General features: G+C 53.0%; 2 non-coding genes across 2 annotated transcripts; both read right to left on the bottom strand.

Moving 5' to 3' along the window:
• Nucleotides 1–415: 415 nt before the first annotated feature.
• trnap-agg (transfer RNA proline (anticodon AGG)) lies at nucleotides 416–505 on the bottom strand. The gene is given in 2 exon segments: nucleotides 416–451; nucleotides 470–505. It is a non-coding gene; the product is annotated as a tRNA-Pro (tRNA).
• Nucleotides 506–12,577: 12,072 nt separating this feature from the next.
• On the bottom strand, nucleotides 12,578–12,667 carry trnap-agg (transfer RNA proline (anticodon AGG)). Its single transcript is given in 2 exon segments — nucleotides 12,578–12,613; nucleotides 12,632–12,667. It is a non-coding gene; the product is annotated as a tRNA-Pro (tRNA).
• Nucleotides 12,668–13,673: the final 1,006 nt, after the last annotated feature.

The raw sequence follows: 13,673 nt of genomic DNA, 5'->3' as shown, positions 1-13,673 counted from the left end.
CTCTGGAGTGGTGCTTGACTTTGCTGCCGCTGAGCCACGGCTGACACCTAGACTCAGTTCATTTGGCTGGAGAGAAATGACGGAGATAAAGGGAAAAATTACAATGGAGTAAACTTTCAATTTGTCACCCAACAGAAAAGCGGGCATCGTAATCGGCCGCCTGTTATAGAAACAGTCCGATTTATGTTGCCATCGATTTCATAAGCATTGAAAATCAGGCCTGTCTATAATGGAATGGGTCGTGGTCAGTTGTTAATCACTCTGGGTCTGTTTAAAAAGAGAGTGCTCACAGTCCCGGATCATTCTGTTTCTGTTTGAAATGGCAGAGCTCACAGTCCCGGATCATTCCGTTTTTTTTAAAGGAGAACGATTTCAGTTTTCATGACCGAGGTGTTGAATTCAACTAAATGTGGCGGGGCTCGTCCGGGATTTGAACCCGGGACCTCTCGCAATTTAAACCATGGAAATTCCCTAAGCGAGAATCATACCCCTAGACCAACGAGCCGCCGATGTTATGTTTTAAGTTGCATTGCGATTCCCTGCGCTGGTGCAAACCCAGCTCGCAGAAGTCCTGTTCATTCAGTTAAAATGTTTAACTTTTCCTCAATCCGCTTCTTTTTGCGAGCAGTTTCCTTGAATCTGCTCACAATTCTCCCCATAAAAAGAAACTCAGCAGCATCTGCGGCTGCGTGGCCTAATGGGTACAGGCGTCTGAATTCGGTTAGCGAGTTTTTCAGTTATCCGAAGATTGCAGGTTCGAGTCCTGCTGCGGTCGTTTAATTAACTGGGCGACACTTCTTCTGTTCCGAATCTGGCTTCAAACCGACAATTTTTGACAGTCCCTCAACTGAAGCAGTGGAAGGCCTTTTGCTTACATTAAGCTGATTGTACATTTTCAACATTGTAGATCTGGGTGCACGGGCAGGATAAGCGGTGAAGTGGACTTTCTTTCAGGGTATTTCTGCTTAGATGCAAAAAGCAGGAAATGGAATGGCTGAGAGCAGTATATGGTTGAGTCGAGGTGGCCGAAAGGTTAAGGCGATTGATATACCTATCAATTCGTCCAATAAAAGGCGACGAGTTAGGAACGTAACTAAAGGTTTTTATTGACTAAATAACAGAGCCCACCCTCGTGGGTGATCGGGTCCAACAAGGAGGAATACCAGCCAGTCGACTACCTTTATACCTGGGCAGGTAGGTGGAGCCATGGGCGGAGTCGGAGGTGGTCAGCCCAGGTATAACAGCGCGACAAGAGGCGACCTCGTATCGTGATACAACGGTGATAACAATACAACAGTGATACCTATAGTGTAACGATAAAGTGGTTTACCACATTCACCCCTTGTTTAGATTTGAGTCCGGCGGGGTGAAGTGTACTACCAGTTCTGGTATGTCAGTCTGTCCGGAGGCCTCGTAAGCCTCTCCGATCGTCGCAGCGGCGGTGCTGCATTATCCGGTGTTAGTGCTGGTGTCTGCGTGGTCGGCGAAGACTCGTGGGGTTCCGGCATGCCGTCTACCTGGGCTGGAATTGGGGGGGTGGTGGGGGGGGTAAAGGTGGTGTCTCCGGAGTGCCCGAGGGTGCGAGGTCTCGTAAGGAGACAGTGTCCTCCCGCCCGTCTGGGTAAGCCACGTAGGCGTACTGGGGGTTGGCGTGCAGGAGGTTCACCCTTTCGACCAGGGGGTCTGTTTTATGGGCCCTCACGTGCTTTCGCAGCAAGACGGGCCCCGGAGAGGTCAGCCAGGTTGGTAGAGTGGTTCCCGTAGTCGACTTCCTGGGGAAAACAAACATTCGTTCATGGGGGGTGGCGTTAACGGCAGTGCAAAGTAGTGACCGGATGGAGTGCAGCGCTGTCGGGAGGACTTCCTGCCAGCGGGAGGTTGGGAGGCCCTTAGACTTTAAGGCTAAGAGGACGGCCTTCCATACCGTCGCGTTCTCTCTTTCCACCTGGCCGTTCCCTTGGGGGTTGTAGCTGGTGGTCCTACTTGCTGCAATACCTCTCGCTAGTAGGAACTGACGGAGTTCCTCGCTCATGAAAGAGGAGCCCCGGTCACTATGTATATAGTTTGGGAACCCGAACAAGGCGAAGAGGTCGTTCAGGCATTTAATGACCGTGGTACTGGTCATGTCTGGGCAGGGGAAGGCAAAGGGGAAACGGGAGTACTCATCAACAATGTTGAGGAAGTACACATTACGGTCAGAGGACGGGAGGGGCCCCTTAAAGTCGATGCTCAGGCGCTCGAAGGGGCGGGTGGCCTTGATCAGGCTTGCTCTGTCCGGCCTAAAGAAGTGCGGTTTGCACTCGGCGCAGGTCTGGCAGTTCCTGGTTATGGTCCTGACCTCCTCGATGGAGTAGGGCAGGTTGCGGGCCTTAATGAAGTGGTAAAGTCTGGTGACCCCGGGGTGGCAGAGGTCGTTGTGGAGGGTCTGAAGTCTATCACTTTGCGCGCTGGCGCATGTAATTCGTGACAGAGCATCGGGGGGTTCGTTCAGCTTACCTGGCCGGTACAAGATATCATAATCGTAGGTGGAGAGCTCGATTCTCCACCTCAAGATCTTGTCATTCTTGATTTTGCCCCTCAGCTTGTTATTAAACATAAAAGCGACCGAACGTTGGTCGGTAAGGAGGGTAAATCGTTTGCCTGCCAGGTAGTGCCTCCAGCGTCGTACCGCCTCCACAATCGCCTGGGCCTCCTTCTCGACCGACGAGTGTCGGATCTCAGGGCCCTGTAGGGTCCTTGAGAAGAAGGCCACCGGTCTCCCCTCCTGGTTAAGGGTGGCGGCTAGGGCGAAGTCGGATGCATCGCTCTCGACTTGGAAGGGGATGGACTCATCCACTGCGTGCATAGTGGCCTTGGCAATGTCTCCCTTAATGAGGGAGAAGGCTGCGCACACTTCCTCCGTAAGGGGGAAGGATGTGGACTTCATGAGGGGTCTGGCTTTGTCCGCATAATTGGGCACCCATTGGGCATAGTAGGCGAAGAGCCCCAGGGTTCTCTTAAGTGCCTTAGGGCAGTGGGGGAGGGGTAGCTCCATGAGAGGGCGCATTCTTTCGGGGTCGGGGCCGATGAGTCCGTTCTCTACTACACAGCCAAGGATGGCAAGGCGCGAGGTGTTAAACACACATTTCTCCTTATTGTAGGTGAGGTTCAGCCGTTGGGCTGTACGGAGGAATTTCTCCAGATTCACGTCGTGGTCCTGCCGGTCGCGGCCGCAGATGGTGACGTTATCTAGGTAGGGGAATGTGGCCTGCAGTCCGTTCTGGTCAACCATCCGGTCCATCTCCCTTTGGAAGACCGAGACCCCGTTGGTGACACCGAAGGGGACCCTAAGGAAGTGGTATAGGCGCCCATTCGCCTCGAAGGCGGTGTACTGGCGGTCCTCGGGGTGGATAGGGAGTTGGTGGTAGGCCGACTTAAGGTCGATGGTCGAGAATACGCGGTATTGTGCAATCTGATTGACCATGTCAGATATGCGGGGAAGGGGGTATGCGTCCAGCTGGGTGTATCTGTTTATGGTCTGGCTGTAGTCGATGACCAGGCGATTTTTATCGCCGGTCTTAACGACCACGACCTGGGCACGCCAGGGGCTGTTGCTCCCCTCGATGATGCCCTCCTTCAGGAGACGCTGCACCTCAGAGCAAATGAAAGCTCTGTCCCCAGCGCTGTACCGCCTGCTCTTAGTAGCGACGGGTTTGCAGTCGGGGGTGAGGTTAGCGAACAGGGAAGGTGGCGGCACCTTGAGGGTGGATAGGCTGCAGGTGTTACGCGGTGGGCGGTTTAACCTTCGCTGGTTGTCGACTGTGAGTGGGGGGAGGGGTCCACCGTATGCTAGGGTTACACTTTGGAGGTGGGATTGGAAGTCCAGCCCTAGTAGGACGGCAGCGCAGAGCTGGGGGAGGACGAGGAGTTTAAAGTTTTTATACTCTGTACCCTTAACCGACAAGGTCACAGCACAGTAGCCGCTAATGTCCGTGGCGTGGGACCTCGATGCCATCGAGATTCGGTTGCGCGTTGGCAGGACAGGGAGGGAGTAGTGGCTCACCGTGTCTGGGTGGATGAAGCTCTCCGTGCTTCCGCGGTCGAACAGGCAGGTCGTGGCGTGGCCGTTTACTTTGATGTCCATCATCGACTTGGACAGGTGGTGTGGGCGGGCTTGATCCAGAGTGACGGAGGCTAGCGTGTAGGTAAGCGAGTCGTTGTCGTCTGCGGGCGAGGCGGTCGTCGGGTCCGGGGGCCCGGTGGCAGTCGGGCGTGGTGGGTAAAATGGCGTCTCCCACGAGGTAGGACAAAATGGCGGAGAAGATGGCTGCCCCCATAACTCACATGAGGCACTATTGGGGTCGGTTGCCTTGATCAAAGATGGCCGCCCCCATGACTCACGTGTGGGGATACTGGCCTCAGTTGCCGTGAAAGAAGATGGCCGCCCCCACAGTTCGCATGAGGCACTGCTGGCCTCTGAAGATCCGCTCCTGCAGGCCTTAGAGAAATGGCCTTTCTTCCTGCAGGTTGTGCAGGTAGAGTTCCTGGCTGGGCAGCGCGACCTCGGGTGCTTCTCCTGGCCGCAAAAGAAGCAGCCGGCGGCCCGATCGCGGGTGCCCGATGTCGGAGCCGGTACCGGGGGTGGCGGGCCCGGTCGGGTCCGGGACGCCGACGCTGAGGTAGGTCCCGGGGGCGGCGCTGCGAAGGGTATTGCGGTAGGGGTCGGGCCCGAGTCCCAGGGTCGCGAGCAGTACCTGGAAAACGCCTCCTGGTCCTGATGGGCCACCTCCAGGGAGAGAGCGAGGGCTTCAGCTTTGTCCAGGTCGAGGTCTTTAGCTTCAAGCAGTCTTTGCCGTGAGTAGTCGGACCGTAGGCCTTTCACAAAGGCATCGCGGATATTATCTTCCGTATTTTCAACAGCCGTCACCGCTTTAAAGTCACAGTTCCTGCCAAGTGCTCTTAGCGCCCGTAAAAATTCAGCTACAGACTCTCCTGGCTGTTGCGGGCGGGATCTTAGGAGGTGCCTGGTGTACATGTAATTTACCGGGCTGCGGTACTGCTGTTTCAGTAGGTTGATAGCGGCCTCGTACGTAGTCGTGTCCTGTATGAGTGTGTATACTCTCGGGCTCGCTTGGGCGTTCAGAAGTCTTAGTTTGGATCTCTGCGGGGCGCCGGATTCTTCCAGGTAGGATTCGAAGCAGTCCAGCCAGTGTTTGAAGTTGAGGGCTGCGTTTGCTGCCTGTGGGTTTAGATCCAGGTACGGTGGTTTGAGGGCTTGCAGCCAAGCCGGCTGGTGTGGCTGTGCTTCTGGGAGGGCTTCTGGCTGGCCAGTAGTAGACATCTTTAAAATTTAGTCAATAAAATTGATATACCTATCAATTCGTCCAATAAAAGGCGACGAGTTAGGAACATAACTAAAGGTTTTTATTGACTAAATAACAGAGCCCACCCTCGTGGGTGATCGGGTCCAACAAGGAGGAATACCAGCCAGTCGACTACCTTTATACCTGGGCAGGTAGGTGGAGCCATGGGCGGAGTCGGAGGTGGTCAGCCCAGGTATAACAGCGCGACAAGAGGCGACCTCGTATCGTGATACAACGGTGATAACAATACAACAGTGATACCTATAGTGTAACGATAAAGTGGTTTACCACATTCACCCCTTGTTTAGATTTGAGTCCGGCGGGGTGAAGTGTACTACCAGTTCTGGTATGTCAGTCTGTCCGGAGGCCTCGTAAGCCTCTCCGATCGTCGCAGCGGCGGTGCTGCATTATCCGGTGTTAGTGCTGGTGTCTGCGTGGTCGGCGAAGACTCGTGGGGTTCCGGCATGCCGTCTACCTGGGCTGGAATTGGGGGGGTGGTGGGGGGGGTAAAGGTGGTGTCTCCGGAGTGCCCGAGGGTGCGAGGTCTCGTAAGGAGACAGTGTCCTCCCGCCCGTCTGGGTAAGCCACGTAGGCGTACTGGGGGTTGGCGTGCAGGAGGTTCACCCTTTCGACCAGGGGGTCTGTTTTATGGGCCCTCACGTGCTTTCGCAGCAAGACGGGCCCCGGAGAGGTCAGCCAGGTTGGTAGAGTGGTTCCCGTAGTCGACTTCCTGGGGAAAACAAACATTCGTTCATGGGGGGTGGCGTTAACGGCAGTGCAAAGTAGTGACCGGATGGAGTGCAGCGCTGTCGGGAGGACTTCCTGCCAGCGGGAGGTTGGGAGGCCCTTAGACTTTAAGGCTAAGAGGACGGCCTTCCATACCGTCGCGTTCTCTCTTTCCACCTGGCCGTTCCCTTGGGGGTTGTAGCTGGTGGTCCTACTTGCTGCAATACCTCTCGCTAGTAGGAACTGACGGAGTTCCTCGCTCATGAAAGAGGAGCCCCGGTCACTATGTATATAGTTTGGGAACCCGAACAAGGCGAAGAGGTCGTTCAGGCATTTAATGACCGTGGTACTGGTCATGTCTGGGCAGGGGAAGGCAAAGGGGAAACGGGAGTACTCATCAACAATGTTGAGGAAGTACACATTACGGTCAGAGGACGGGAGGGGCCCCTTAAAGTCGATGCTCAGGCGCTCGAAGGGGCGGGTGGCCTTGATCAGGCTTGCTCTGTCCGGCCTAAAGAAGTGCGGTTTGCACTCGGCGCAGGTCTGGCAGTTCCTGGTTATGGTCCTGACCTCCTCGATGGAGTAGGGCAGGTTGCGGGCCTTAATGAAGTGGTAAAGTCTGGTGACCCCGGGGTGGCAGAGGTCGTTGTGGAGGGTCTGAAGTCTATCACTTTGCGCGCTGGCGCATGTAATTCGTGACAGAGCATCGGGGGGTTCGTTCAGCTTACCTGGCCGGTACAAGATATCATAATCGTAGGTGGAGAGCTCGATTCTCCACCTCAAGATCTTGTCATTCTTGATTTTGCCCCTCAGCTTGTTATTAAACATAAAAGCGACCGAACGTTGGTCGGTAAGGAGGGTAAATCGTTTGCCTGCCAGGTAGTGCCTCCAGCGTCGTACCGCCTCCACAATCGCCTGGGCCTCCTTCTCGACCGACGAGTGTCGGATCTCAGGGCCCTGTAGGGTCCTTGAGAAGAAGGCCACCGGTCTCCCCTCCTGGTTAAGGGTGGCGGCTAGGGCGAAGTCGGATGCATCGCTCTCGACTTGGAAGGGGATGGACTCATCCACTGCGTGCATAGTGGCCTTGGCAATGTCTCCCTTAATGAGGGAGAAGGCTGCGCACACTTCCTCCGTAAGGGGGAAGGATGTGGACTTCATGAGGGGTCTGGCTTTGTCCGCATAATTGGGCACCCATTGGGCATAGTAGGCGAAGAGCCCCAGGGTTCTCTTAAGTGCCTTAGGGCAGTGGGGGAGGGGTAGCTCCATGAGAGGGCGCATTCTTTCGGGGTCGGGGCCGATGAGTCCGTTCTCTACTACACAGCCAAGGATGGCAAGGCGCGAGGTGTTAAACACACATTTCTCCTTATTGTAGGTGAGGTTCAGCCGTTGGGCTGTACGGAGGAATTTCTCCAGATTCACGTCGTGGTCCTGCCGGTCGCGGCCGCAGATGGTGACGTTATCTAGGTAGGGGAATGTGGCCTGCAGTCCGTTCTGGTCAACCATCCGGTCCATCTCCCTTTGGAAGACCGAGACCCCGTTGGTGACACCGAAGGGGACCCTAAGGAAGTGGTATAGGCGCCCATTCGCCTCGAAGGCGGTGTACTGGCGGTCCTCGGGGTGGATAGGGAGTTGGTGGTAGGCCGACTTAAGGTCGATGGTCGAGAATACGCGGTATTGTGCAATCTGATTGACCATGTCAGATATGCGGGGAAGGGGGTATGCGTCCAGCTGGGTGTATCTGTTTATGGTCTGGCTGTAGTCGATGACCAGGCGATTTTTATCGCCGGTCTTAACGACCACGACCTGGGCACGCCAGGGGCTGTTGCTCCCCTCGATGATGCCCTCCTTCAGGAGACGCTGCACCTCAGAGCAAATGAAAGCTCTGTCCCCAGCGCTGTACCGCCTGCTCTTAGTAGCGACGGGTTTGCAGTCGGGGGTGAGGTTAGCGAACAGGGAAGGTGGCGGCACCTTGAGGGTGGATAGGCTGCAGGTGTTACGCGGTGGGCGGTTTAACCTTCGCTGGTTGTCGACTGTGAGTGGGGGGAGGGGTCCACCGTATGCTAGGGTTACACTTTGGAGGTGGGATTGGAAGTCCAGCCCTAGTAGGACGGCAGCGCAGAGCTGGGGGAGGACGAGGAGTTTAAAGTTTTTATACTCTGTACCCTTAACCGACAAGGTCACAGCACAGTAGCCGCTAATGTCCGTGGCGTGGGACCTCGATGCCATCGAGATTCGGTTGCGCGTTGGCAGGACAGGGAGGGAGTAGTGGCTCACCGTGTCTGGGTGGATGAAGCTCTCCGTGCTTCCGCGGTCGAACAGGCAGGTCGTGGCGTGGCCGTTTACTTTGATGTCCATCATCGACTTGGACAGGTGGTGTGGGCGGGCTTGATCCAGAGTGACGGAGGCTAGCGTGTAGGTAAGCGAGTCGTTGTCGTCTGCGGGCGAGGCGGTCGTCGGGTCCGGGGGCCCGGTGGCAGTCGGGCGTGGTGGGTAAAATGGCGTCTCCCACGAGGTAGGACAAAATGGCGGAGAAGATGGCTGCCCCCATAACTCACATGAGGCACTATTGGGGTCGGTTGCCTTGATCAAAGATGGCCGCCCCCATGACTCACGTGTGGGGATACTGGCCTCAGTTGCCGTGAAAGAAGATGGCCGCCCCCACAGTTCGCATGAGGCACTGCTGGCCTCTGAAGATCCGCTCCTGCAGGCCTTAGAGAAATGGCCTTTCTTCCTGCAGGTTGTGCAGGTAGAGTTCCTGGCTGGGCAGCGCGACCTCGGGTGCTTCTCCTGGCCGCAAAAGAAGCAGCCGGCGGCCCGATCGCGGGTGCCCGATGTCGGAGCCGGTACCGGGGGTGGCGGGCCCGGTCGGGTCCGGGACGCCGACGCTGAGGTAGGTCCCGGGGGCGGCGCTGCGAAGGGTATTGCGGTAGGGGTCGGGCCCGAGTCCCAGGGTCGCGAGCAGTACCTGGAAAACGCCTCCTGGTCCTGATGGGCCACCTCCAGGGAGAGAGCGAGGGCTTCAGCTTTGTCCAGGTCGAGGTCTTTAGCTTCAAGCAGTCTTTGCCGTGAGTAGTCGGACCATAGGCCTTTCACAAAGGCATCGCGGATATTATCTTCCGTATTTTCAACAGCCGTCACCGCTTTAAAGTCACAGTTCCTGCCAAGTGCTCTTAGCGCCCGTAAAAATTCAGCTACAGACTCTCCTGGCTGTTGCGGGCGGGATCTTAGGAGGTGCCTGGTGTACATGTAATTTACCGGGCTGCGGTACTGCTGTTTCAGTAGGTTGATAGCGGCCTCGTACGTAGTCGTGTCCTGTATGAGTGTGTATACTCTCGGGCTCGCTTGGGCGTTCAGAAGTCTTAGTTTGGATCTCTGCGGGGCGCCGGATTCTTCCAGGTAGGATTCGAAGCAGTCCAGCCAGTGTTTGAAGTTGAGGGCTGCGTTTGCTGCCTGTGGGTTTAGATCCAGGTACGGTGGTTTGAGGGCTTGCAGCCAAGCCGGCTGGTGTGGCTGTGCTTCTGGGAGGGCTTCTGGCTGGCCAGTAGTAGACATCTTTAAAATTTAGTCAATAAAATTGATATACCTATCAATTCGTCCAATAAAAGGCGACGAGTTAGGAACATAACTAAAGGTTTTTATTGACTAAATAACAGAGCCCACCCTCGTGGGTGATCGGGTCCAACAAGGAGGAATACCAGCCAGTCGACTACCTTTATACCTGGGCAGGTAGGTGGAGCCATGGGCGGAGTCGGAGGTGGTCAGCCCAGGTATAACAGCGCGACAAGAGGCGACCTCGTATCGTGATACAACGGTGATAACAATACAACAGTGATAACTATAGTGTAATGATAAAGTGGTTTACCACAGCGATAGACTGTTAATCTATTGCCGATCTGTACGCGAGGGTTCAGCTCCCATTCTCGTCATTATTACGTTTGATACTGGTACAATTTCCGAGCATTTAACTGAATCTTGCCTAAAATAAGCTTTCAAATGCAATTTCGTCAGAGTCGCTCTGGTGCTCCTGGTCTGTGCCCCATGCATTACTCATATCTTGTTAAAATTAAAAGAGACCACTGCAATTCTTCAACTTCTTGAATGAAGTTGGAGCAGTGATCGCGATTCGGAGATTGTCGAACTCCTCCTTTCTTCTGCTGACATTGTCACCGAATGAAAGAGTAGCGGGACCAGAGGCAAATGATTAGGGAGCAGAAACATAAATTTCTCCTTTAGGAGGCAATGTAATTTCAAAAATATTTATCAACCTTAATGACGAGATTTTCTGTTTTAGTGTCTTTGGTTGAGATATAAATAAGGGGCGAGACATCCTCGTTCTTTTCGGCATACTCTCATGGGATCGGAGGACCCGGTTTAACGTCTTACTAGAAAGACGGAGGCACCAACAGTGCAGCACTACGTCATTACTGCACTGGGGTGTCTGCCTGGATTATCTGCTCAAGTCTCTGGAGTGGTGCTTGACTTTGCTGCCGCTGAGCCACGGCTGACACCTAGACTCAGTTCATTTGGCTGGAGAGAAATGACGGAGATAAAGGGAAAAATTACAATGGAGTAAACTTTCAATTTGTCACCCAACAGAAAAGCGGGCATCGTAATCGGCCGCCTGTTATAGAAACAGTCCGATTTATGTTGCGATCGATTTCATAAGCATTGAAAATCAGGCCTGTCTATAATGGAATGGGTCGTGGTCAGTTGTTAATCACTCTGGGTCTATTTAAACCGGGAGTGCTCACATTCCCGGATCATTCTGTTTCTGTTTAAAATGGCAGAGCTCACAGTCCCGATTAATTCCGTATTTTTTAAAGTAGAACGGTTTCAGCTTTCATGACCGAGGTGTTGAGTTTAACTAAATGCGGCGGGGCTCAGTCCGGGATTTGAACCCGGGACGTCTCGCATTTTAAGCCACGGAAATTCCCTAAGCGAGAGTCATACCCCTAGACCAACGAACCACCGATGCTCTGACTTCAAGTTGCATTGTGATTCCCTGCGCTGGTGCAAAACCAGCTCGCAGAAGTCCTGTTCATTCGGTTAAAATGTTTAACTTTTCCTCAATCCGCTTCGTTTTGCGAGCAGTTTCCTTGAATCTGCTCACAATTCTCCCCATAAAAAGACAACCAGCAGTATCAGCGGCTGCGTGGCCTAATGGATAAGGCGTCTGACTTCGGTTATGAGTTATTTAGTCATCAGAAAATTGCAGGATCGAGTCCTGCCGCAGTCGTTTAATTAACTGGGCGACACTTTTTCTGTTCCGAATCTGGCTTCAAACCGACCATTTTTGACAGTCCCTCAACTGAAGCAGTGGAAGGCCTTTTGCTTACATTAAGCTGATTGTACATTTTCAACATTGTTGATCTGGGTGCACGGGCAGGATAAGCGGTGAAGTGGACTTTCTTTCAGGGTATTTCTGCTTAGATGCAAAAAGCAGGAAATGAAATGGCTGAGAGCAGTATATGGTTGAGTCGAGGTGGCCGAAAGGTTAAGGCGATAGACAGTTAATCTATTGCCGATCTGTACGCGAGGGTTCAGCTCCCATCCTCGTCGTTATTACGTTTGATACTGGTACACTTTCCGAGCATTTAACTGAATCTTGTCTAAAATAAGCTTTCAAATGCAATTTCGTCAGAGGCGCTCTGGTGCTCCTGGTCTGTGCCCCATGCATTACTCATATCTTGTTAAAATTAAGAGAGACCACTGCAATTCTTCAACTTCTTGAATGAAGTTGGAGCAGTGATCGCGATTCGGAGATTGTCGAACTCCTCCTTTCTTCTGCTGAGATTGTCACCGAATGAAAGAGTAGCGGGACCAGAGGCAAATGATTAGGGAGCAGAAACATAAATTTCTCCTTTAGGAGGCAATGTAATTTCAGAAACATTTATCAACCTTAATGACGAGATTTTCTGCTTTAGTGTCTTTGGTTGAGATATAACTAATGGGCGAGACATCCTCGTTCTTTTCGGCATACTCTCATGGGATCCGAGGGCCCGGTTTAACGTCTTACGAGAAAGACGGAGGCACCAACAGTGCAGCACTACGTCATTACTGCACTGGAGTGTCTGCCTGGATTATCTGCTCAAGTCTCTGGAGTGGTGCTTGACTTTGCTGCCGCTGAGCCACGGCTGACACCTAGACTCAGTTCATTTGGCTGGAGAGAAATGACGGAGATAAAGGGAAAAATTACAATGGAGTAAACTTTCAATTTGTCACCCAACAGAAAAGCGGGCATCGTAATCGGCCGCCTGTTATAGAAACAGTCCGATTTATGTTGCCATCGATTTCATAAGCATTGAAAATCAGGCCTGTCTATAATGGAATGGGTCGTGGTCAGTTGTTAATCACTCTGGGTCTGTTTAAAAAGAGAGTGCTCACAGTCCCGGATCATTCTGTTTCTGTTTGAAATGGCAGAGCTCACAGTCCCGGATCATTCCGTTTTTTTTAAAGGAGAACGATTTCAGTTTTCATGACCGAGGTGTTGAATTCAACTAAATGTGGCGGGGCTCGTCCGGGATTTGAACCCGGGACCTCTCGCAATTTAAACCATGGAAATTCCCTAAGCGAGAATCATACCCCTAGACCAACGAGCCGCCGATGTTATGTTTTAAGTTGCATTGCGATTCCCTGCGCTGGTGCAAACCCAGCTCGCAGAAGTCCTGTTCATTCAGTTAAAATGTTTAACTTTTCCTCAATCCGCTTCTTTTTGCGAGCAGTTTCCTTGAATCTGCTCACAATTCTCCCCATAAAAAGAAACTCAGCAGCATCTGCGGCTGCGTGGCCTAATGGGTACAGGCGTCTGAATTCGGTTAGCGAGTTTTTCAGTTATCCGAAGATTGCAGGTTCGAGTCCTGCTGCGGTCGTTTAATTAACTGGGCGACACTTCTTCTGTTCCGAATCTGGCTTCAAACCGACAATTTTTGACAGTCCCTCAACTGAAGCAGTGGAAGGCCTTTTGCTTACATTAAGCTGATTGTACATTTTCAACATTGTAGATCTGGGTGCACGGGCAGGATAAGCGGTGAAGTGGACTTTCTTTCAGGGTATTTCTGCTTAGATGCAAAAAGCAGGAAATGGAATGGCTGAGAGCAGTATATGGTTGAGTCGAGGTGGCCGAAAGGTTAAGGCGATTGATATACCTATCAATTCGTCCAATAAAAGGCGACGAGTTAGGAACGTAACTAAAGGTTTTTATTGACTAAATAACAGAGCCCACCCTCGTGGGTGATCGGGTCCAACAAGGAGGAATACCAGCCAGTCGACTACCTTTATACCTGGGCAGGTAGGTGGAGCCATGGGCGGAGTCGGAGGTGGTCAGCCCAGGTATAACAGCGCGACAAGAGGCGACCTCGTATCGTGATACAACGGTGATAACAATACAACAGTGATACCTATAGTGTAACGATAAAGTGGTTTACCACATTCACCCCTTGTTTAGATTTGAGTCCGGCGGGGTGAAGTGTACTACCAGTTCTGGTATGTCAGTCTGTCCGGAGGCCTCGTAAGCCTCTCCGATCGTCGCAGCGGCGGTGCTGCATTATCCGGTGTTAGTGCTGGTGTCTGCGTGGTCGGCGAAGACTCGTGGGGTTCCGGCATGCC

This window comes from Somniosus microcephalus, unplaced genomic scaffold (genome assembly GCF_052327205.1).
Source record: "Somniosus microcephalus isolate GS21.2 unplaced genomic scaffold, FLI_Smic_1.0 unresolved_chr1, whole genome shotgun sequence".
Lineage (NCBI taxonomy): Eukaryota > Metazoa > Chordata > Chondrichthyes > Squaliformes > Somniosidae > Somniosus > Somniosus microcephalus.
The sequence above is the reverse complement of the archived record's forward strand: the minus strand, read 5'-3'. Positions and strand labels throughout refer to the sequence as shown.